Source organism: Diadema setosum, chromosome 9, assembly GCF_964275005.1.
Source record: "Diadema setosum chromosome 9, eeDiaSeto1, whole genome shotgun sequence".
Taxonomy (NCBI): domain Eukaryota; kingdom Metazoa; phylum Echinodermata; class Echinoidea; order Diadematoida; family Diadematidae; genus Diadema; species Diadema setosum.
In genome coordinates, this window is record NC_092693.1 from 31,294,312 (window position 1) to 31,317,207 (window position 22,896).

General features: G+C 37.9%; 2 pseudogenes; both read left to right on the forward strand.

The window, feature by feature from the left end:
• The window catches only part of LOC140232927 (secretagogin-like), a 124,582-nt pseudogene that overhangs the window by 99,481 nt on the left and 2,205 nt on the right, over positions 1 to 22,896 (forward strand).
• On the forward strand, positions 12,981 to 14,160 carry LOC140232718 (uncharacterized; annotated as a pseudogene).

Genomic DNA, 22,896 nt, shown 5'->3' on the forward strand with positions numbered 1-22,896 from the left:
CATCAAGTTTGTCTCCGATTCTATTCTCCTTTAATCAACTCTTTGAAATGCACGTACACACTTACACAGACCCTGCAATGGCCTGTTGTTGTTGTTGTTGTTTTGGTTATCTTATGTCGCGTGTGAATGTGTTTGAGTATCTCTGTCCATGTTTATTGAGCATTTATGGATTAAAAGCTTTTGTCTATTTGTGCAATTACTTGTAAATCCATTCTCCCGGGATGCGTTAATTTAGGCACGAGGTAATTCAATTACGAAGAAGGATTTCGTATTTCATATACCACTAGACTATATGACTCTTGACGAGCAGTATGTTGTATAAAGCCAGAGGACGGCGTATTTAGAGCATTAAAACTTCTTCACTTTTCGAACCTGGAGACTGTGTGATGTTATTCGGTTTCTTTTTATATCTAATTTAATTTGAATTTTACAGTTGTGGAGAAAATACGACACCAACAAGAGTGGTTACATTGAAGCAGGCCAGCTAAAGGTGAGTATATAAATCACTTTGCTTTTTTTTTTTAAATATTCAACGTAACTGCATTTGTTTGATTATGAATAATTCTATTGTTTCTTATGTCAAAGCAAAGTGACTAGTATTGAATGATAATCTTTAGAAACTTTACCCCTTCATGGGAAGACCATTGTTTCCAGAATATGGAAATAAAAAATATGAATCGGGGCAAAAATACACCAAAATTCAGTCTCATCGAGCACATTCTTCTGTCTTTACCTTGAAGAATTAAAATTTCAGAATCAGTAATTCTTTTATTTTCCTTGAACATTCGTAACAGTTCTTCATCAGAGACTTGTTGAAAGAAAAGCTAGTGATGATTGCAGTTGGTCAAATATATTGTATGTTGCAAATATTTCTTCCCCATGTTCATGTCATTATATAGGTTCCTCTACCCCTCCCCTCCACCTTACAGAAAAAAAGAGAAAAAGAAACAAGAATATCAAAGTGATAGTGTCAAGTAATGTGCACACAATGCACAAAATTTGTCACTTGATGCAAAGTGATTTGCACTGACCGATCACGTCGACTTTAAGTTATTCACGTAAAAAATATCTTTCCGATTTTTGGCATTAGTAAAGCGTCCAGCCCCATCAAGCGTATTTGTCTGTCTTGGGCATAAAGAAGTTAATCTCGTAATCATATTTCTTTTATTTTTCCCAAACGTATGTGACAGTTCTTTATCAGAGACTTGCTGAAGGAAAAGCCGGTGGAGGACGCTAAGTTGGATGAATACGTCGAGGCGACGGTGAGTTTTAAGCAGCGCTATTGTCAGGGTGCACTATGCAGCAAATACAGCCTGCAGTGGAATGCGGTTACTATGGAAACGGCCACAACAACCAATCAGATATAAGCATTCGATTCCTTTCTTTAGACATGCAATATAACTTGCAATGAATGCAAACATTGAAACAGATAGTCGCACTTATATCTCGAATATTCAAATAATAGAACCTACATGCGTTCAGTGAATGAAAAAAATATTACAAGAACACATTGAGTGAAATTTAAGGAATACCTCTTGATCCGTTCAGAAGTTGTAGATGTTAAATTTACGTTAAGCCACAGTAGGAGGACGGTATAGAGAAAATGATAAAGGGAGTTTCACATTAATTGTCTTTTTTTTAGCTGAATGAATGAGAATATTCCCTTTATAAGCCAGGGGAAGAAATTTGTAGTTTTTTTTTTTTTTTGTAATTCCCTTTACAGATAGATATATTTATGTACTCATTCATTTATTTGTTTAGTTAGTTAGTTTCTCTATACCAATGTATACTGTGACAACACGAATTGCTGTCTAGCCTTCTCATCCAACGATGACGGCACATAATCAACGCATAACTTTTGGAAAATTGTTCGAATTTCCCCAAACTTCATTAATATTTTGATGTATTCCACTATATGCATTCGCTGAATTTACATATCCTTTTTATAATTGTCCCTGTAAGATCATGAGAGCCTTGCGTCGCGTTGTACTACAGTAATGTATTTGAACATAAAATTGCAATACATTCTGCATGATTCCTATACCACGACTTTAAGTATACAGGAAAAGGAGTTCGACAAAAAGTGGCGGAAATCTCTGTCTGGATTCTATTAACCTTTCTGCCATGCATCTGATGGTCCTGAGCTGAAATTATTGAGGGAAATGCTTACCCATTGCCTAGATCTAGACACTTTTCCTTAGTTTCATGCTACATAGTTCATAATTTCGTGCCGAGATCTCAAAGGAACTTGAATACGTGAATGGTGTTGTCATCTCCATCTCATCTTTTTGTTTTTGTTTTTGTCACTTCAAAGCCTACAAAGATTTGCAGGTAAAGCAGCAAATTGCATTACAGAGCAGTCTGTCGACTTATATTATAAAGTTTTGCATGAAGTAACTTTCATGGTCTCATGGTTGCTTGCATCTTTTCCCCCTGTTCTGATACAGCTAACAATCTGTGACAAGAATGGAGATGGCCGCCTTGGTCTGAAGGAAATGGCCAGGTAAACAAATTGTCAAATAATGTTCTCTGTGGAGTAATAGATATATGGAAGGAAAAAAATATTAATATATATATATATATATATATATATATATATATATATATATATATATAAAGAAATAAACTGGTAATCCATTTTTTTTTTTTTTGCCAATAAAGAATGAGTTTATTCGACTCGAATTTTCGGTGGCCTCCACCTTCTTCAGGAGTCTCGACAATGACGGTACCTAAACAGAAATTGAACATGTACATGTTCAATTTGTACAAAATATATTTGTATATAATAATAATAATGATAATAATACATACAATTTCTATAGCGCCGTTCTCCACTTTGATTAAAGGGACTGTACAGTACTGGTTGAGGTAGGGATCCATGCTTTGAACATTCCTAAGTGAGATAAATAAAAGCCTCTTATGAAATATGAAATAGCATGTAATTTTAAGAAGGATTCAACGTTTGTTTGATGAAAATTTTTTTTTTCAAATGGCTGAGATATCAAAAAAAGTGCTAATAATAAAAGGCGACATGCCCCAACTTTATTAGTATCTCTATGTTTCACCTTGTTTTTGGATATCTCAGCCATTTCAAAACCGATTTTCATCGAATAAATTTTTGATACCCCTTAGAACTACATGCTCTTTGACATCTCATAGAGTGGTTTCTGAATATTTCACAAAACTTTAAAAGCTAAATCTTCACCTCGACCAGAACTGTACACACCCTTTAAATGCTCAAGGCGCTTTACAATAGGTACATCAAAGCAACAGATTGAAAATACAAGTACATCACAGTAATAGAAGAAGATGAAGAAACAAAAAAAAAAGACATGAAAGTCTGTCTTCAAAAGACACTGGTCTTCAAAATGCACTGCTAAACAGATAGGATTTTAAATTACTCCTGAAAGATGTTATAGAGCTTGAGTCTTTCAGCTCACGAGGAAGTGAATTCCACAGTGTTGGTCCAGCGTGAGCGAAAGCACGTTCCCCCCCAAGATTTCCTAGAAAACGGAATACCTGAAGACCTGAAGTTGAGGATCGAAGAGTTCGTGAAGGTTGGTATTGACGAAACAAACAAACATTGTAATCAGGAGCTGTTCCCTCAATAACATGATAAACCAAAAGAAAGAGGAGAAATCAGATTTGAGGCGGACGTAATTGCTCTCTTGTTCTCCCTTTTAGTCGGGCTTTCGGCCTGTAATGGCCATCATCAGAATCTACCAAACAGAACACACATTACAAATATTGTCTTATAGATGGCATAATGTGCCATGATGTAGTAAGTGCAATGTTTTAGAACAGGCCGAAAAGCCGAAAAGGAGAACAATTGAGAGCAATTACGTCCGCCTCAAGACTGATAAGTCACTTATTATGTCATCTACAATGAGGCATCGCGTACGTTTCGACATCCAGGAACCGCAGGAACGACCTCCCGCACTATATATATATATATATATATATATATATATATATATATATATATATATATATATATATATATATAAAATATATATATATATATATATATATATATATATATATATATATATATATATATATATATATATATATAATAGTATACAATTCGTTCAATATCAATCTCACAATTTCATTCGTTCTTCGTCTTTTCGTACTCTTTCAAAAGCTCCGAGTATAAGAAAACCAGTATTATAATGATTTGTATATCAAGTGCCTGAAACTTTCAATATCAAGACGAAACTTTGCAATATTATTGATTCACAATGCATTTCACAGAATGCAACATTGAGATTACACAATGATCTTTACATCAAAGGAAATTGTAAGAGAGAGAGGGGAAAAAAAAGGACAGACATCGTTTGGCTTGCTGAAAGCCAATGTAATGTGATCTAGATTAATAGCTCCCCCTCAAAAGAAATAATGTAGGCGCCTACAAAGAAAACGAGATGAAAGGAACCGCTGGAGCAAGACAGACAAAACCTAGACTTAAAAGTTGTATATCTAATATATTATATATATATATATATATATATATATATATATATATATATATATATATATATAGCAGTACAAGGAGCGAGTGCATGCTTCACTTTAAAAGGAAGGAGAAACAATGAGGAAGAGAATGAGAACGACCCTTATTTGATCTTGATGATGGGAGATCTACGAGATGGGCCAGCTATCGAGCTGGTAGTTTTAAACAAATCGTGATATACTTCGAATCATATTGTCCTCGAATTCTCGACTCGCTGAATTCAAGACATAATATCATAGAGACATGCCGAAGCGAATACTGGGTATATCTATGCAGAATCATGTATTTCTGTTTAGCTTTAACTTTTTTTTTCTGCAGCAAAAAACAAAACAAAACAAAACAAAACAAAACAAAAACCAAAACACATGACTAACGTTTAAACAACATATAAGAATACACTTTATTTATTTTATCTCCGTCCTTGTGCAATAACTTTTTCATATTTTTGAATATAGTTATAAAATACATCCGTACCGCGTATAATGTTTCTGCTTCAAACGGACATCATACATGTCATAGCAGAAAAAAAAAAGAACAAAAATAAAAGCAGATCCCTTTTCGCCTGAAAATGTGCGTCCTTCTGTTTCCATCAACTCACCGGAAATTCCTCGAGATGGGCTGACCGTTGCTCGCGGTTGAGCTGCCTAATGAATGCAAGGAGACTAGACCATCTGTCGATCAATTTGGGAAGAGCTTGTAAGTTTTCAACTCTTGTCACGTACACGCGTTCTCCATTTAAAGTTGCACGGTCAAGTGTGGAATCTGCGCTCGGCGAGCGGCCGGATTGATGGGCGCTAAAAGCATTAAAAGCCCCTCAGCAAACATACCGCTCATTTTCTTCCGAGCAACCACTGGCTGTGTACACAGGTGTGATGAAACATGTTTATAAGGAAAAGAGGTATCTTAACACCACTAATGCTTTCCATTTGCTGACATTACCGGTGTAAAGGGGGGGGGGGGGGCGACATTTTCCGCATCTTCTTTTTCTTCGTCAAACTTTAGCCTTCTTTTCTCGCCAGCACTACACTTCATAAGATACCCAAGTGTCTTTACTCAAGTTTTCATTTTCGCATCCATAAACCTTACCCGCAAAATAAAATCTAACCTTCTTTTCTCGGGCATAGATGACTTTTTGCTCACCTCGATTCCGTTGATCATGGGAACAGCAGAAAACTACTGATGGTTATCAAACTCAAGGTATCCATCATTACAGACCACCGAGACAGTTACCACTTTTCCTCTAATATAAATCACAGCGTCGATCTACTTTTCCACGTCACTGTCTAAAGGGCTGCAAGCACATTGAGCCTTGCTTAAGCTGTAGTCCCTCTGAGTTATTATCAAATCGAATCAAATCACAATCAATCGATCTTACACTGGTGGTTGGTGTTTTGTTTTGTTCTGTTTTCTAATGTCTCTGTTTCATTTGCTGGCAAGGGTAACGCAAGGAATCTTTACATTATCACTTCCAATAGTACATTAACTTTTGGATAATATCATTAAATCGGCCAGATACAAAGGATTTAACAAGTCAAATTTCTGTGTCGTGTGTCCCGTCATGTGAGTCGATTTCATCACGTTTCCATGGAGTTGTTGTGCCTTCCCTGTGCTTCTCTTTGCGGAATGTCAAAGGCATCTCTCAATGACATCTGGCGTACAATAATATACGAGTGTAATTATGATCTCGCAAAGGTATATATCTTTTGTCTATCAATTTTGATGATAGCAAATTGGTATATCAATGTATATGGAAATATGAATAAACAATAATGCATTTTATTCGCAAAATATATGCGGAGTCTTCAAGAATGCGTAGAGTTATTGAAACTTATCACTGACAATTTGTCTACCAATATATGCCAATAAGGACACGATGCCAATTATGCCAATAAGTTCCAAGTGTTATACTATGAATCAGTTCAAATCTTTAACCGGACTTACTGATTGTTTTTCATTATTGCATTTGAACATAAGGAGTTTGAATAAGAATTTTGATAACTTTTGTTGTTTTCTGGACAATACTCATGATATATCTTTTTCTGTAATGGGTCTTAGTGAAATATGGATTACTCAGGATTCTGCTTCCGCATATTCTATTCCAGGCTATGATTTCATAGAAAATAGTAGATGCGATAGAATGGGCGGAGGTGTTGGTTTATACGTCAAACAAAACCTTGATTACGTTATACAAAAAGATTTAATTTGTATGAACGGAGTCGTTGAGTCATTATGTGTTGAAATCAAGGTCGCCCATGCCAAAAACATACTTGTATTTACGATGTATAGACCTCCTAATTCTAACGACCAAGATTTTTTGGATTATTTGCAAATTTTATTCCATAATCCAGTATTTCATAATAAAGACTGTTACATTATGGGAGATTTCAATATAGATTTATCTAAGTTTCAAACAATGAATACTGCTCAATCTTTTCTTGATATTATGATGTCCACATCTTTTTTACCCCTCATAACCAAACCAACTCGAGTAACCAATCACTCGGCAACTTGATATATTATCAACTGATAATATATTTTGTATATATATTGTTGATATATTATCAACTGATAATATATTTTGTAATATTAACCCCTTACCGGTCTCTGGTATTGTTCTTTCAGATTTATCAGACCATTACCCTATTTTCACTCACATACCCCTTCAGAAAAGAATTACCATGAATGACCCGGTGTCAACTTTCCGGAAAGTGACACCTGGAAATATAGAGAGGTTGCAAAATGACCTCGGTAATGTGGATTGGTCTTCTGTATAATACCGAAAATATAAATGAGGCTTATGATTTGTTTATCAGTACTTTAATTTCGCTTATGGATAAGCATGTTCCTGTTGTTAAAAAGAAATCTAGAAATCATAAAAAATCCCCTAGACTTCCATGGATATCTAGGTCTTTACTGCGATCAATCAATCGAAAGAATAATTTGTATTATGCTGATAAAATTAAACGTACCCAGCAATCTCATGATAGATACACTTCATATAAAAACGTCTTCACATAAATATTACGTTACGAGAAACGGAAATACCTTACTAATCAGATAAGTTTGTTTGAACATGATATTCAAAATACTTGGAAAGTTATCAATATGGCTATCAATAAAAATAAGGACAAGCCCCGTATTACATCAATCAAATACGGTGATTTATTCGTTGATGATGTTTCCTCAATAGTTGATATTTTTAATCAGTATTTTTCACAAATAGGAAGTAATCTTGCCCAACATATTCCATATACTCATATGAATTTTCAAGATTATTTAAAAATCCCCAATCCTAGCTCATTGTTTTTCATGCCTTTGCACAGAAATGAATTATTAGATATAGTTCAGAATTTAAAAAATAAAAAAAGCTCTGGGTATGACGGCACTGATAATGTCCTTTTAAAAAGTATTATTGATTATATCGTTGATCCACTTGTACATGTATTTAATTTGTCTATAAGTAACCATGTTGTCCCTGAGGCTATGAAAGTCTCGAAAGTAATTCCTGTCCATAAAAAGGGGGAAAGGGAAGATGTCTCCAATTATAGACCAATATCCCTGCTAACCTCCGTTTCGAAAATGTTAGAAAAGGTTGTTTACACCAGGCTTTTGAAGTTCCTAGACACTCATAAAATTATTTCTGATCATCAATTCGGATTTCGGCAAAAGCATTGCACATCTCATGCAATCCTTACCTTCCTTGACAGGGTTTCAAAAGCGATAGATACATTTCATCATACTATTGGAGTCTTCCTGGACCTCTCCAAGGCCTTTGATACCATTGACCACAACATACTGCTTCACAAATTATCACATTATGGTATCAGGGGAAAGGCCATGGAGTGGTTCAAGAGTTATCTTTCTAATCGAAAACAATTTGTATTTATCAACGGTCACGCATCGACTATGCAAAATGTTAACTGTGGTGTTCCTCAAGGAAGTTTACTAGGTCCCCTTTTATTTATTCTCTATGTCAATGACATGTCAAATTCTTCAAACATCCTCTCTTTCTTATTATTTGCGGATGATACTAATGTGTTTTTATCTGATTCTGATTCTGATCGATTAATTGATACTTTAAACAGTGAATTAACGAAGTTACTTCATTGGATAAGAGCGAATAAACTGTCAATAAATTTGCAAAAAAACTAAATGTATGTTGTTCAGTAATTCGCTGGAAAATTTACCGAGAAATATTTTTCTGGAAGACACGGTCATAGAAGACGTCTCTTCTATCAAATTTTTAGGTTTGATTCTGGACAATAAACTTACCTGAGGATTGCATATTGATTCTGTATGTCGTGTTATTTCAAGGAATATAGGTATTATAAACAAAGTTAAATTCTATCTTCCCCAAAATGTACTTTTTATGTTATATTCTACTTTGATACTACCTTACTTAAACTATGGGATACTAGCATGGGGAAACACTTTTTCTACTTACACAGAAAGAATAATATTACTTATTATTATTACAGAAAAAATCTCTTCGTATCATTTGTCACGAATCATGGAGAAGTCATACTAATAATTTATTTCACGAAAATAATATTTTGAAAATTTATGACCTTTATTGTTTGCAATTAGGACAATTCATGTATAAACTCACCAACCATTCTCTCCCCCTTGTGTTTGATTCTATGTTTTTAAAGAATGAAACTGTTCATGCATATCCAACCCGTCAATCCCATGAATATCGTTTGCCTTTGACTAGGACGGTTTTTGCAAAATCTTTATTCTCCTTTTCTGGACCAAAATTCTGGAATTCTCTTGATAATAATATAAAAGAAGCTTTAAGTTTTGATACATTTTCCTTAAAGTTAAAGAATTATTTAAAAACTTCGTATGCAGCATAATGATTCATTCTTTTTTTACTTTTGATTTTCAATACTGTTGTTGCTCGGTAATCTCACTACTCTTTGTTTATCAGTGAGCCCGAGCTTCTGTGCCTCCAGTGCCCTGGTTATGACCCATCGTTTCCCTCTTCCAATTATTTTGTTTGTTGGAAATGAAATAAATCACCTTGAACTTGAACTTGAATGATAATGAAATCTTTGAACCAATTCTTTCGACCCCAACGCAAATAGGAAATGGCATTCACTCAAACGAACTTTCTAAAGGAGGCAAGTATAGTTCTCTTGTAGGGGGCGCTGTTATCATCATTACCAGATTTCGCCAGGTACACATCGACACTAAGTATCTCCTACTTGCGAGTCTGAAGCTTTATATCCACCTTTGAAAAAAATCTCCCAACTCACAACTTTGTAGTGAACATTGAAATATTGAAATAAGGAAAGCATGGAATTTCATATATTTCCCCTTTGTTAAAACTGCAATGACTTTAAACTAGAATCTATATACATTATTCGCAATCACGATACCAATCGTCTACGTATTCTTCGGACAAAATATGGACAATGCGAATGGTTTGACATGAAGGAGTAGTATTTTCCCTTTAATTACAATAGAAACTTACAGATATTCAAGTCATGGGTGAGATGAGCTGAATAACTATAACCAAGGAGCTTCTGTTTGAAGTTCCTTGCTATAACTTGTCTTTAATGAAAAAACATGAACTGTCATCGCAAAGTGAAATATGACTCCGGGACGGCGGATAAATCAAAAGTGAGAAGTGACCTCAGTCCATGATTGGAAAGAATGTACACTATATGATGGCAGTCACGTTCACGAAATTGAGCGTACGAATGTACTCAGAATGTTAATGTCGAGTCATAAAGATTGATGGCATAGTTATCGGACGACAGGATATAGCACACTAATGCTTCGGCGGCGAAAGAAATGTATGTCGGAGGCCGCGGAACGGGGGGGGGGGGGGGGGGCTTGCTGGAGGGGCTGTGCCCCCCCCCCCCCTGCGCGCGCGCACACACACACATACATACACACACACACACACACACACACACTTTTTTCAATAATCTTTATTTATTGACACACGCAGACACACACGCGCACACACAGACACACACGCGCTTTATTTGGCTCATGATAAAAGCAAAGTTAAAACCCAATAAGGTCTATGTGGAAAAAAAAAGGGGGAGGCATATCATAGAACCGTCGAGCCAATCATGACCACTACCCTTGACCCCCCCCCCCCCCATTACTACCACCACCACCAACAACAACTGCATTTAACCTGAATATTGACCAGTTTTCATGAAATACTGGTTTCCGTCGTGAATACGTCCTGAATTCGATTGGAACCGTGATCCCAGGTTTCCCGTCTTGGCCATGGCTCAAAAATCTTTTCACTTAGATCAGGCCACTGTAGATAGATGTGTTGCAGTAGATTTGTCATAATTTGTTAGTGTTCACAGATCCACACAACAGGATGTATAGCTTTTCCTATGGCCGTTTACTTTGGAACTTTCGAATGGAATTTCATTATAATTTTAGTGAAGTCATCTTCCCTCCCCCAACCAGCTTGCGCGTCCTTAACGCGGGTATATTGAGAAGCTGACATAACCAAATGAATCGGGGTCAAATACAGCGAGGAGTTGCCAGTGGTTAGAAGATGAAAATCAATCGTAATTTCATGAATCGGTGTACTGAGTAAAGTTTAAGTCAAATACTACACTTGCAGATTCAAGTCTAAAGTATGGGTAACAAAAGTGGATGCAGAGGATGTATAAATTCTTGCTACGAACACGCTTATACAAACTTTGTTGTCCGCCGACATTCAGCACGAAGACACAGAAACTTTTTATGAGAACTTCATTGAAAATTTGACAAAAATTATCTCAAAATCAGTTCCTCAAAAGAAAAAAAAAATGACCGTCCAGCTGTTCCCTGGTGGAACAAGCAATGCTCTGAAAAAGTGAGAGAAAGAAATAAAGCAAAAAAAAAAAACAGAGTAGCAAAATATATATCACAGCAATACCTAAATGACTATAAAATAAAGAAGGCACAAGCCCAAAAAGTTATTAGACAAGCCAAACGCCAGTACTGGGAAAACTACTGTACCAAATTGAACCGCTTTACCCCTACTAGTGAAATATGGAAAACTATAAAAACAATGAACAATGTTTCCTCTAAATCTATCAGGAATTTACCTACGTTATTTGTAAATAACACTGAAGTAATAACAGATAAAGAGAAGGCTGAATTTTTCACGCAATATTTTGCAAATATAGGAAAAAAAAAATCAAATACCGCCCTCTACGAAACAGTGGTAGAAAGAAATCGACAAGATGAATTAGGGAAAAAACCCTTCAGTACTTAATGAATATTTCTCCATGAACGAATTGTCGAAATCTCTGGATTGTGGGAAAACATCCGCACCAGGACAAGATCAAATCAATTATCTTGTCTACAGCAAATTGCCCTCTTCAGCACGAACAACCATGCTTCTACTCATAAACCAAATCTGGAATTCCAGCTACGTCCCCAAAGCCTGCAAGCACTCCATACTCACCCCGATAGCAAAACAAAACAAAGACCCCCAAAATGTCTCCTCGTATCGTCCAATCGCCTTAACTTCTTGCTTTATTAAAATCATGGAACGTATGATAAAATCCCGTCTCCAGTGGTACTCAGACAAACACAATCTTATTCCAGCACTCCAAAGTGGATTCAGAAAGGGACGCAGTACTACAGACAACATAGTCAACCTAGAAAATAGCATCCAAAAAAGTCTAAGAAATAAAGAGCATACATTAGCTCTATTCCTCGATATCGAAAAAGCGTTTGATTCTCTTTGGATTGACGGACTTATATTCAAACTATAGGATTAAAAGGGAACGTGGTTCGCTTTCTACATAACTTCTTGACGAACCGATCAATTCAAGTGCGGATTCACAACACAAATTCTAGTCCCCAAACCATCAGTAATGGTCTTCCACAAGGAAGTATACTCAGTCCCCTTCTTTTCAACCTCATGATGTGACCTTCCCACTGATCCCGCTGTAAATATGTCAATGTACGCCGATGACTGCGTACTCTGGAAATCAGGGGAAAATTTAAAGTTCATTGGTAAAAAAATCGATGAATATCTTGGAAAACTGGACTCCTGGTTCAACGATGGGGCTTCAGACTATCCGATAGAAAGACAACCCCAGTAATTTTCACAAATTCTACCAAACTTGAAAAACCAGAGATAAAAATAAATGACAAAGTAGTGCAATATCAACAAAGTCAGAAATTTTTAGGTCTCACATTAATTGATCAAAAATTAACATGGAACACACACATAAACGATGTTGTTGACCGTTGTAAACCCAAAATAAATATCCTAAAGAGCCTGGCGGGAACTACATGGGGTAGCTTCTCTAAAACCCTTCTTACGGTGTACAGAGCCCTGATTTGGTCTCTTCTCGACTATGGCTGTGAAGCCTACGAATCCGCCTCAGAAAGCTCCAAAAAACCACTGGATTCCATCCAATATCAGGCCCTTCGAATATGTGCCGGTGCAGCTCCCGCCACACCTCTAGAATCCCTCCAAGTGGAAATGGGAGAACTCCCCTTATGCATCAGAAGAAAGATGCTGACCACAAAATACAACGCGTCTTTGACGAGAACTGCAAACCATCCGGTATCCCAAAGCACAAAAAACTGCCGGCAATACGAGTATATGAAAGAGAACAAATCGCGTAAACCTTTCGGACTTAGAATTCAAAACACAAATATCAAATATACCACTCACTCCCCCAGAAATCCCTTCCTGGCATTTAAGCGAAATCAAAATCTCCCTAGAGCTTACTGAGTGGCTCGATAAAGACGACAACCCCTTAATACAAAAACAACGGAGCCTAGAACTGATCAATACTAAATGGAAACAGCAACTTCACATATTTACTGACGGATCCACATTGCCAAATAAAGGCAATTCAGCTGCCGCCTTCTACGTACCATCACTTCGTTATTCCCAATGTAAAAGATTACGTGATCACACATCATCATATCGAGCAGAACTATCTGCAGCTATCCTCGCCCTAACCTGGCTTGAGCAATTGGACCTCCACACAGGAGCTGTCATATTCAGCGATTCGCTGAGCTCACTTAAAGCCATAAAATCACAACCATACGACGAAAACTTCATCACCGAAATCATGACAATTGCCACTCGTCTAGAACATAAAGGCACGGACATCTCACTCGAATGGATTCCCTCACACTGTGGAATTCACGGTAATGAAGTCGCTGATTCCCGAGCTAAAGAAGCTTTGACGAAATCTATTGAAATTTACAATGATCTTAGTTTCTCAGAGATAAAGTCGGTTATTGTAACGAAGTATAAAACAGAATGGCAAAGTAAATGGAATAACTCAACCTCCCCTCTAAAAACCATCCAATTATCCGTAAATCTTCAGCCATTCATATGTCATCTTCCTAGACAACATGAAATTATTATACATAGGTTGAGAATGGGCTGTCTCGGCCTGAACTCAGATTTAGTAAAAATAGCAAAACACCCCACAGGAAATTGCCCCTATTGCCCCACTCCTGAAACAGTTAAACATTTTCTAACAGAATGCCCAAAATACACAATAGAAAGAGCCACGTTGATGGCAGAAACCAACACAAATCGTGATTCTGATATCCCAAAACTCCTAACGTCTCAAAATCGAAATATCCAAAATTCTATAATCACATTTGTGTACAGGACAAATCGACTGAGCCAAGTATAAATTTCATGAACCCAAAAGATTATAATGTAGTATTCATTAGAATTGAAATGTAAAGTAGAAATATTTATTTTGTAAAATTTGTAATACAGTGAATTATATTATGTGAATGTGTATTTGTAAGAGTTTCAGGTATGTATACATGAGTATGTGTATTATACATGTATATATATATATATATATATATATATATATATATATATATATATATGGGCATATGCACATTATACGCCGTAGTATGTGAAGTATTATTGTATATTCAGAAGATTAGTACAGATGTTTTATTATGTATTAGAATTCTTTGAAGGTATTTCACAAGTGCACCTATTTTCATCATTTGCACTCAGTCTTGATTTTGCCCACAAATGTTCGCTTTAACAAGTAAATTAAAAAAAAAAGATAAATAAAATGAATATAATTATTTGTATTTGGTTTATGCCGGAAAATAGACTTGTTCTCCACACACCCAGGCATAGCGGTCGCCACCCGACTTTTCTTGAGTTACCTAGGGCGTACGCCTGAGAAGCCTGCGAAACGCACCTCGCCGGGTTGGTAAGATAGACTTGAGGGTGGCAACGTGGCCGTTTTGACTGAGTGAGGACAACAATAAATTTGTGTAATTATGAAATTTGTATGATTGGAAATAAAAATGTATATATTATGATAAGATTTTGAAATTGTTGAATTTAGATACTGATAATGAAAATTATAGAAAAAATAGAGATTATATAGTCTGGCAAAAATAGTCAAAATTATGACTGATTGCCATTAAACCCAAAACAACAACAACAACAACAACAGCTTATACAATCTCGCTGTCGAAAATGTCTTTGAAATGTTCCTTACTCTGCTCTTTTTCTCCCTTTTTGTTATACCTAGATTGTTGAACATCAAGAGAGAAACAAACTTCTTGGCTCAATTTGACGAGAAGGTTAAGGTAAGTGAGATACGGATTTTTTTTTCTTCAGAATTTGACATGAAGATAAAACATGTAATATACCATGTATACTAAAATAAAATAGAATAAAGGAGTACACACAGAAAGAAATGAGGCCCTGTAGTTCTAGTCACGATGACGTGCTTATCTCTTTGTTTTAAAGTAAATTGTCACTGTACACTGTCAATAAAATAAGGAAGTCATATCCTTAATTTCTTCAAGTTGTATATCTGACGAAAATATTCGTTTCCGTCAAAGTTTGATTCTATTTTTGAAATCACTATGCGGTAACACGTTTATTCATCACCGGCAGTCTAGCCTCCTATCATGTCTATTTTTCTCTATCTAACATTATCGTTGTCTTCAGGATAACCAATTCATATCTATAATTTGAGCAAGTACAGATAAAGGTCATTATAGAGTTATCTTGGAATTGATTTGTAACTGCGGTGTTTTAAAATCAGGATAGGTCTATGATGTAACGTCATGTAATGGACTAGAGTCGTATCGGAATGTTCAGAGGAATGTTTATTCTTTTCAACCATATCAATCAAGCCCTTCTTGCAGTACTGACATGTAAATTACCACTTTCTGCTTGATAGTTTTCAACTGCTCTTTTTTAATCAACGCTGTTTTGAAAAGTCTGTGGTTTCAGAGTTGATTGCAGACCATTGCTATCTGTAAACTGGCTTATTATCAGCTCGTCAATAGTTTTTCAGATTTTAATGCCATGCTCCAATCTCTCATGCCCAATATTTCTACTTCTCTCTCTTCGTCTCTGTCTGTCTGTCTGTCTTTCTGTATTTTGTGACAAACATAGTGTATTCATGATGAACATTCTAACATAATTATGTTTATATTGTACGCTCGTTTTTACAGAACATGACGGAGAAGGAGAAGCGAAAGCACATTAACAAAGTCTTTCAACACTACGCGTCGGTGCGTCATATTCTCTTCCTCATTGTAACAGTGTTGTTTGATTTCATTCCCGCTTCAAGTGTGTTATTTAAAGGGCTTTTTTTAATATTCAAATGCATTTATGCAGAGCTCGACACTTTAGCGGTGGCCAAGTGGCCCGGGGACACTAAAATTTGATTTCGAACCACCAAATTTTTGTAACGGCTGTTTTTGGGGGTTTTTTGTGGTCCGATCAGGCACTTCAGACTCTAGAATTATAATGGATTATTACTTTCCCCTTTATTTCCGGCCACTATACTATACATTTCTTTTTCAGGCCACAAAAATTTCAGATTTAAGGATTTTAGTGGCCCCAGCGGGCCACCATTTTCAGAGCAAAAAGTTGGTGTCGAGCCCTGATTATGGAATTTATGCATGCCATCACAGTAAATTCCTCCCGAAATTTGAACATAATGATAAAAGCTTCAAGCAGATGCCAAATGTTACAGAGTTTAGTGCTGTTTCTATACGGTGTTCAAAGAAAATATCCAGAAGTTGAGTACATTAAAGTAACGCGGCATATTATGAGCCCAGAAACCTAAACGAATATTATAGTTGTTATTGTAAGTCAAGAACTTAGCAGCATTCAGCTACTGGTAAAGACAACAACAACGAACAAACAAACGAACAAACACACACAAAAACTGTAAACATTGGTTTCTTGGATCATGTTTTTTATATGAGCTGCAATCGACAGCGCTGTTTCTTTTGGGATTTTTCTCTCTTTAAAAATTGAATTCATCAACGGTCCTTCCGTTGAATCTCATCTTCACAATAACATTAAAAGACCAACTTTATTACCATCAAAATGATGACAATCGTGCTGAGATAAAGAGACAGTATCCATACTGACGTCCTCGCTCAAGGATAGTCGTGTTCACAAGAAATGTTGTGTCGTTTTTATCTTCCTTGAAGTTTCATAACTGCTCCCTATAAGTGGCGCGATGCACTTTAGCCGAATTGAACACGAATGTAGAATATTGACGCGTAATGATAATGGAAAACGTGTTGCGAATCTTGAACTCCCAAAGCAAGTTGTCACGGAGGTTATTTCTTTTTTTTTTCAGGAATGAATACTCATGATCTATCATCAAGCAGATGGAAGCTTAATGGAGGCCACTTCACCGTAAGAAGTGGTCATCCTCCCTAGATAATTATGATAGAACTACTAAAGACGGCACCTCTCTCCGCGAGAGTAGTACTTGTTATAATGACTGCAGGCTACGGTGTCATCTGAGTTGTACATCCCTCTACCCTCGATTAACATAATGGTTTTGTTTTCAGCTGCGTCAAGGCAGCTCGAGTCATTGACCCGGATGGAAAGTAAATCCCCCCATGGGCGTAAATCCCGGGGGGGGGGGGGGGGATGGGGGGGATATATCCCCCCCTGAAATGGAGGAGGGGGGGATGGCCTGTACAATCATCCCCCCCTGAATTTTGAGGGGAAAAAATGGAGGAAGCAGAAATGTGATTGTATAAATTTTGGCATACTGCATGACGTTTGTACGCCGGCCTCCAGACAGGTAACAGAGCTGAACAGTATTCTATCTTGTAGGAAAATGTATAATTTTCTCAAGCGCTCGCTCGCTTCGCTCGCTCGCGAAGAAAGTAACATCAACATACACTGTAAGGTATGGCTCAGGCGTTGACAACGTCTAATAGTATAGGTCTACATATAAACATGCTATGACGCGAGTAACTGGGGACCATCTGCAAAATATGTACGAACACATACAAACAAACAATAACAACAACTTTATCGCCATAATTGAATCCCCTCCATTTCCTGAATCATTCCTGAGAAACGACAGTGACTGATGACTCAGTCAGGATACATCTATGGGCATACCAAGGGAAGATCAGGGACGTCGAATCTATGGGGGGCAAAGGGGCATTACATGCCCCGCCCCAAAGGAAGTGTTTAGACAGACAAATCATTTATCCCCCAAGCAATTCCCGAGATGAGGACAAATCTCGAACTTTCTTAGTGGAAAATTGTCCAAATATCGCCAGAACTATGCACCAGATCGTTGTATTGCAATCATGAACATGCAAAAGGTCCGCTATACAGGATAAGGGATAAACTTTGTACACTTTTGACATAGACGTATATTTCCTAATTTATCAAAGAGTGTGCAGCAGATCTTTCACTTAACAAAAGCAACCTCGATGGGGGGGGGGGATGGTTCTCAAATAAAAGTGGGACAAAGAAAAGCGAAAAATATAGCTACAAACGGCAGTTTTTGGAGTGTAAAATGTTAAAATTTTAAAGCTCGCTCGCTCCGCTCGCTCGCATTTAACCGCTATGCCATTCTCCTGATGTTGCTGCCAGTGATTGACAGCAGGTGCACCCGGTGCGCCCCCCTTAATTTCTAAAGTGAAAATATAGCTACAAACGACAGTTTTTAGGACTGGAAATGTCAAAATTTTCAAGCTCACTCGCTTCGCTCGCTAGCATTTAATCAGTATGCCATTCTCCTGATGTTGCTGCCAGTAATTGCCGGCAGTTGCGCCCGGTGTGCCCCCTTAATGTCCAAAGCGAAAAAATACAGCCACAAACGGCAGTCTTTGGACTGTAAAATGTCAAAATTTTCAAGCTCGCTCGCTCCGCTCGCTCGCATTTAACCGCTATGCCATTCTCCTGATGTTGCTGCCAGTAATTGCCGGCAGTTGCACTCGGTGTGCCCCCTAAAAAAATAGCTACAAACGGCAGTTTTTAGACTGTATATGTCAAAATTTTCAAGCTCGCTCGCTCCGCTCGCTCGCATTTAATCGCTATGCCATTCTCCTGATGTTGCTGCCAGTGATTGTGAGTATAGCTACAAACGGCAGTTTGGGGACTGTAAAATGTCAAATTTTTGAAGCTCGCTCGCTTCGCTCGCTCGCATTTAATTATTATTCCATTCTCCTGATGTTGCTGCCAGTAATTGCCAGCAGTTTTCGCCCGGTGTGCCCCCTTAATTTCCAAAGCGAAAAATATAGCTACAAACGGCAGTTTTTGGACTGTCAAATGTCAAATTTTTGAAGCTCGCTCGCTTCGCTCGCTCGCATGTAATCATTATGCCATTCTCCTGATGTTGCTGCCAGTAATTGCCAACAGTTTTCGCCCGGTGCGCCCCCTTAATTTCCAAAGCGAAAAATATAGCTACAAACGGCAGTTTTTGGACTGTCAAATGTCAAAATTTTGAAGCTCGCTCGCTTCGCTCGCTCGCATTTAATCATTATGCCATTCTCCTGATGTTGCTGCCAGTAATTGCCAACAGTTTTTGCCCGGTGCGCCCCCTTAATTGCCAAAGCGTAAAAATACAGCCACAAACGACAGTTTTGGGGACTGGAAAATGTCAAAATTTTCAAGCTCATTCGCTTCGCTCGCTCGCATTTAATCATTATGCCATTCTCCTGATGTTGCTGCCAATAATTGCCAGCAGTTTTCGCCCGGTGCGCCCCCCCCCCCTTAATTTCCAAAGCGAAAAAAATACTAGTACAGCCACAAAGGACATGTGGGACTGTAAAATATCAAAATTTTCAAGCTCACTCGCTTCGCTCGCTCGCATTTAATCGTTATGCCATTCTGATGTTGCTGCCCGATTGCCGGCAGTTGCGCCCGGTGTGCCCCCATAATTTCCAAAGCGAAAAAAATACAGCCACAAACGGCAGTCTTTGGACTGTAAAATGTCAAAATTTTCAAGCTCGCTCGCCCCGCTCGCTCGCATTTAACTGCTATGCCATTCTCCTGATGTTGCTGCCAGTAATTGCCAGCAGTTGCGCCTGATGCGGCCCCCCTTAATTTCCAAAGCGAAAAAGTATAGCTACAAACGGCAGTTTTTAGACTGTAAAATGTTAAAATTTTCATGCTCGCTCGCTCCGCTCGCTCGCATTTAATCGCTATGCCATTCTCCTGACGTTGCTGCCAGTGATTGACAGCAGTTGCGCCTGGTGTGCCCCCCTTAATTTCCAAAGCGAAGAATATAGCTACAAACGGCAGTTTTTGGACTGAAAAATGTCAAAATTTTCAACGCAAAGAGATTTCACCGTAGGAGGGGAAACCCCCCTACCATACCCTCCCCCCTCGCTTGATTCGTTCCCTCACATAACCGCTCCTCCTAAGATCAAATCCTGTCTACGCCGATGATAGGCCCCATTATTTAGTAGGCCTTCACAGTGATGTCGCACAGCAAGAGCTGAAATACCACGATTTTGTCATTCAATAATATATTGTGAATATTTCATTTTCTTATTGTTTTTTTAAAGAAAAGAAAACAAAATTTTCACCACAAGTGAGCACCAGATCGCTGAATTTCAGGTCTGAAAATGCAAAATCTTCCTCGTGTGGGAGAGGGATACCCCCCCCCCCCCATACACACCCTTCCCCCGTTCGGTCGTTCCGCTCCCCTTCACAGATATTTACACACACACACACACACAAAATGTTTTCATACTTTTAAGGTCTGATTTTCCGCCGAAAGTCGTCTGACAAGCAAAAAAAAAAAAAAAAAGCAACAAGAACAAAAAGTCTTTATGTTGTTGCTGCCACTTTTCTCCCACTTTATATTTCATGCAAAAGAGTGGGGCATCCGATCCCTGTAAAGTGTGTGTGTGTGGGGGGGGGGGGGGGAGGGGGGCACAAAGCTTCTCCCCCCCCCCCCCCCAAAAAAAAAAAAAAAAAGAAAGGCTGCGCCGGTCCGGTTATGGGCTTGTAATCGTGGTGATGGTGACCATCCCCCCCCCCCCACTCCTCAGTATGGATTTACGCCGTTGAATCCCCCCTCCCTTTTTTTTTATTTGCCTATTCAGTTGAGAAAAGAAATGATGTTTGATTATCACGTGCATCTTTTCGTACATCCTCGGTGCTTATTCACTCGAGAAGTAATGTTTGAATGCTCTTGGTTTTTCTCGACGTGAAGGAGGATTCAGACGAGCTGGAGGGGGCCAGGCTGGACGCTTTTATCTCGGATCTCATGGTCACCGATGACGTAAGTTGGGTATACCGATATCTAACTCTGTCTATATTACCTCTATCTTTCTGTATCAACGATCATATGAGATACATATTGTGTCATGTTGTGTCACACCCATGCATCATCAACGTAATGTGGCTAGCATGAAGAAGGCCCGACGGATGAAAGTTTCAGTAAAAGAAGTGTGGAACGACACCGTCAAAACGAGTTCTGTCCCCTCCTTTTCATCATTATAACTTCTATTTTTTTTGTTGTTGTTGAGAAAACATCACATTACATTTTACTAAGCCTACAATGCCAGAACAGTTTTAAAGTTTGGAAATTAATTAGTCATCCTTGTTGCTACTCAGATCCATTTTAAATTTGGACTCAGTAGAAACTGACCATCTCCCCCCTCCTTTCTGGGGAAGACAGATCGAAAACTAAATCGTATGGTTTAATAAGCCAGTTCGGGGTTCCACTTTGAGCATGAGCAGAAAAAGGTCATCTGTACCCGCAGAGCATGTTGGTTTTTTATTCACCGAGATAAGCATCTGTGATGTAATGATTATTCAAGTGATCATTATGAGTGGTGCTTGCCAGCACATCCACCTGACAGCAAAAGTGGTATTTGACAATATCAATAGAAAAAGATTGTTGATGCATTCAATGCAAAATAATGAAATGGATGCTTTCCAAAGTGCTAATTGATGGATCATTCTGGTCACCTGGTCTACGCAAGTTCATTCTTTGTTTGAACATGACTGATGAATTCCATAAATTGTTGCGTGGGGTAAGCTAAAATACCTTCTCTCGCTTGAAAACTTGTGGAGTGCCTAATCAACTGAGAAAGAAGAAAGGTCATTTGTACCGATGTGCCCATGAGCTAACCCCGAACTGGCTTATTCACATACTTTAAGTATTGTTTCTCATTCAAACACAAAGTTACTCTGTAAGTACTTTTTTGAAGTTTTTACTTTTGCACCTTCGAAGAGAAAAACGTGTGTGATCATTCGGCCGTAAAATTCATCTCTATGTTACCCTACCAATATGAAAGAAAATAGAATTTCCTTTAATTTGATGTATATTTCATATTATTCTAATGTAATCTTGTATGCAAATTCTGATCTTTAAAAAGTGTTTACTACCTTTTATTTATCTAATTATTTGTTTATTCATTTATTTTGCTGAGTGTATATAAAGAATACCATCATTACCATTACGACCCTTATCTCATTCTGGTACATTCTTTTCAGCAGAGCGACGCCCACATGGATATGCAACAGCTGGAGAACACCAAGCGATCAATCTTGACGTTCTTTGACAAAGATGGCGACGGCAAGATAGACATGGAAGAACTGGCAATGTGTCTTGGCGTCTACAAGGGACTTTAGAATAGCCTCAGCGAGTAGATATCCAAAGATCCCTTATTTCTTTCATATCACTCTGGAATTTATCCTCTCTTAGGTTTGTCTTTTTCTCCCCTAACGCACGCTCTGACCCCTCAAATTCATGAAGACTTGTAAGTTTGAGTAATATCGAATTGCTATTCCCCTTTGCAGTTGAATAGAATGTGAACATGCAGCCCCATTTCAGGACAGTTATGAACTAGGGTAGAGTTTCGTTCATCTTCAGACAATACAGTAAAATGGACCATGCTTTTCGTTTACACCTCACAAAGTAAGTTACCCTGTAGCTCTTTCTTCGTTTCCTTTTTCTTTCCTTCTCTAACTGAGATAATTACATTTTATGTGAAATTCAATAATCTAATGTTTTGGCCTGACATTCGTATCGGCTGTACATGTACCGACTACTATGTGTGTGTGTGGCTGGCTTGTCTCTTATGGGATCAATCATGTAAATAACGGTCATTCTATGCGTCGCTGAGCATTACCAAGGCAAATTAGA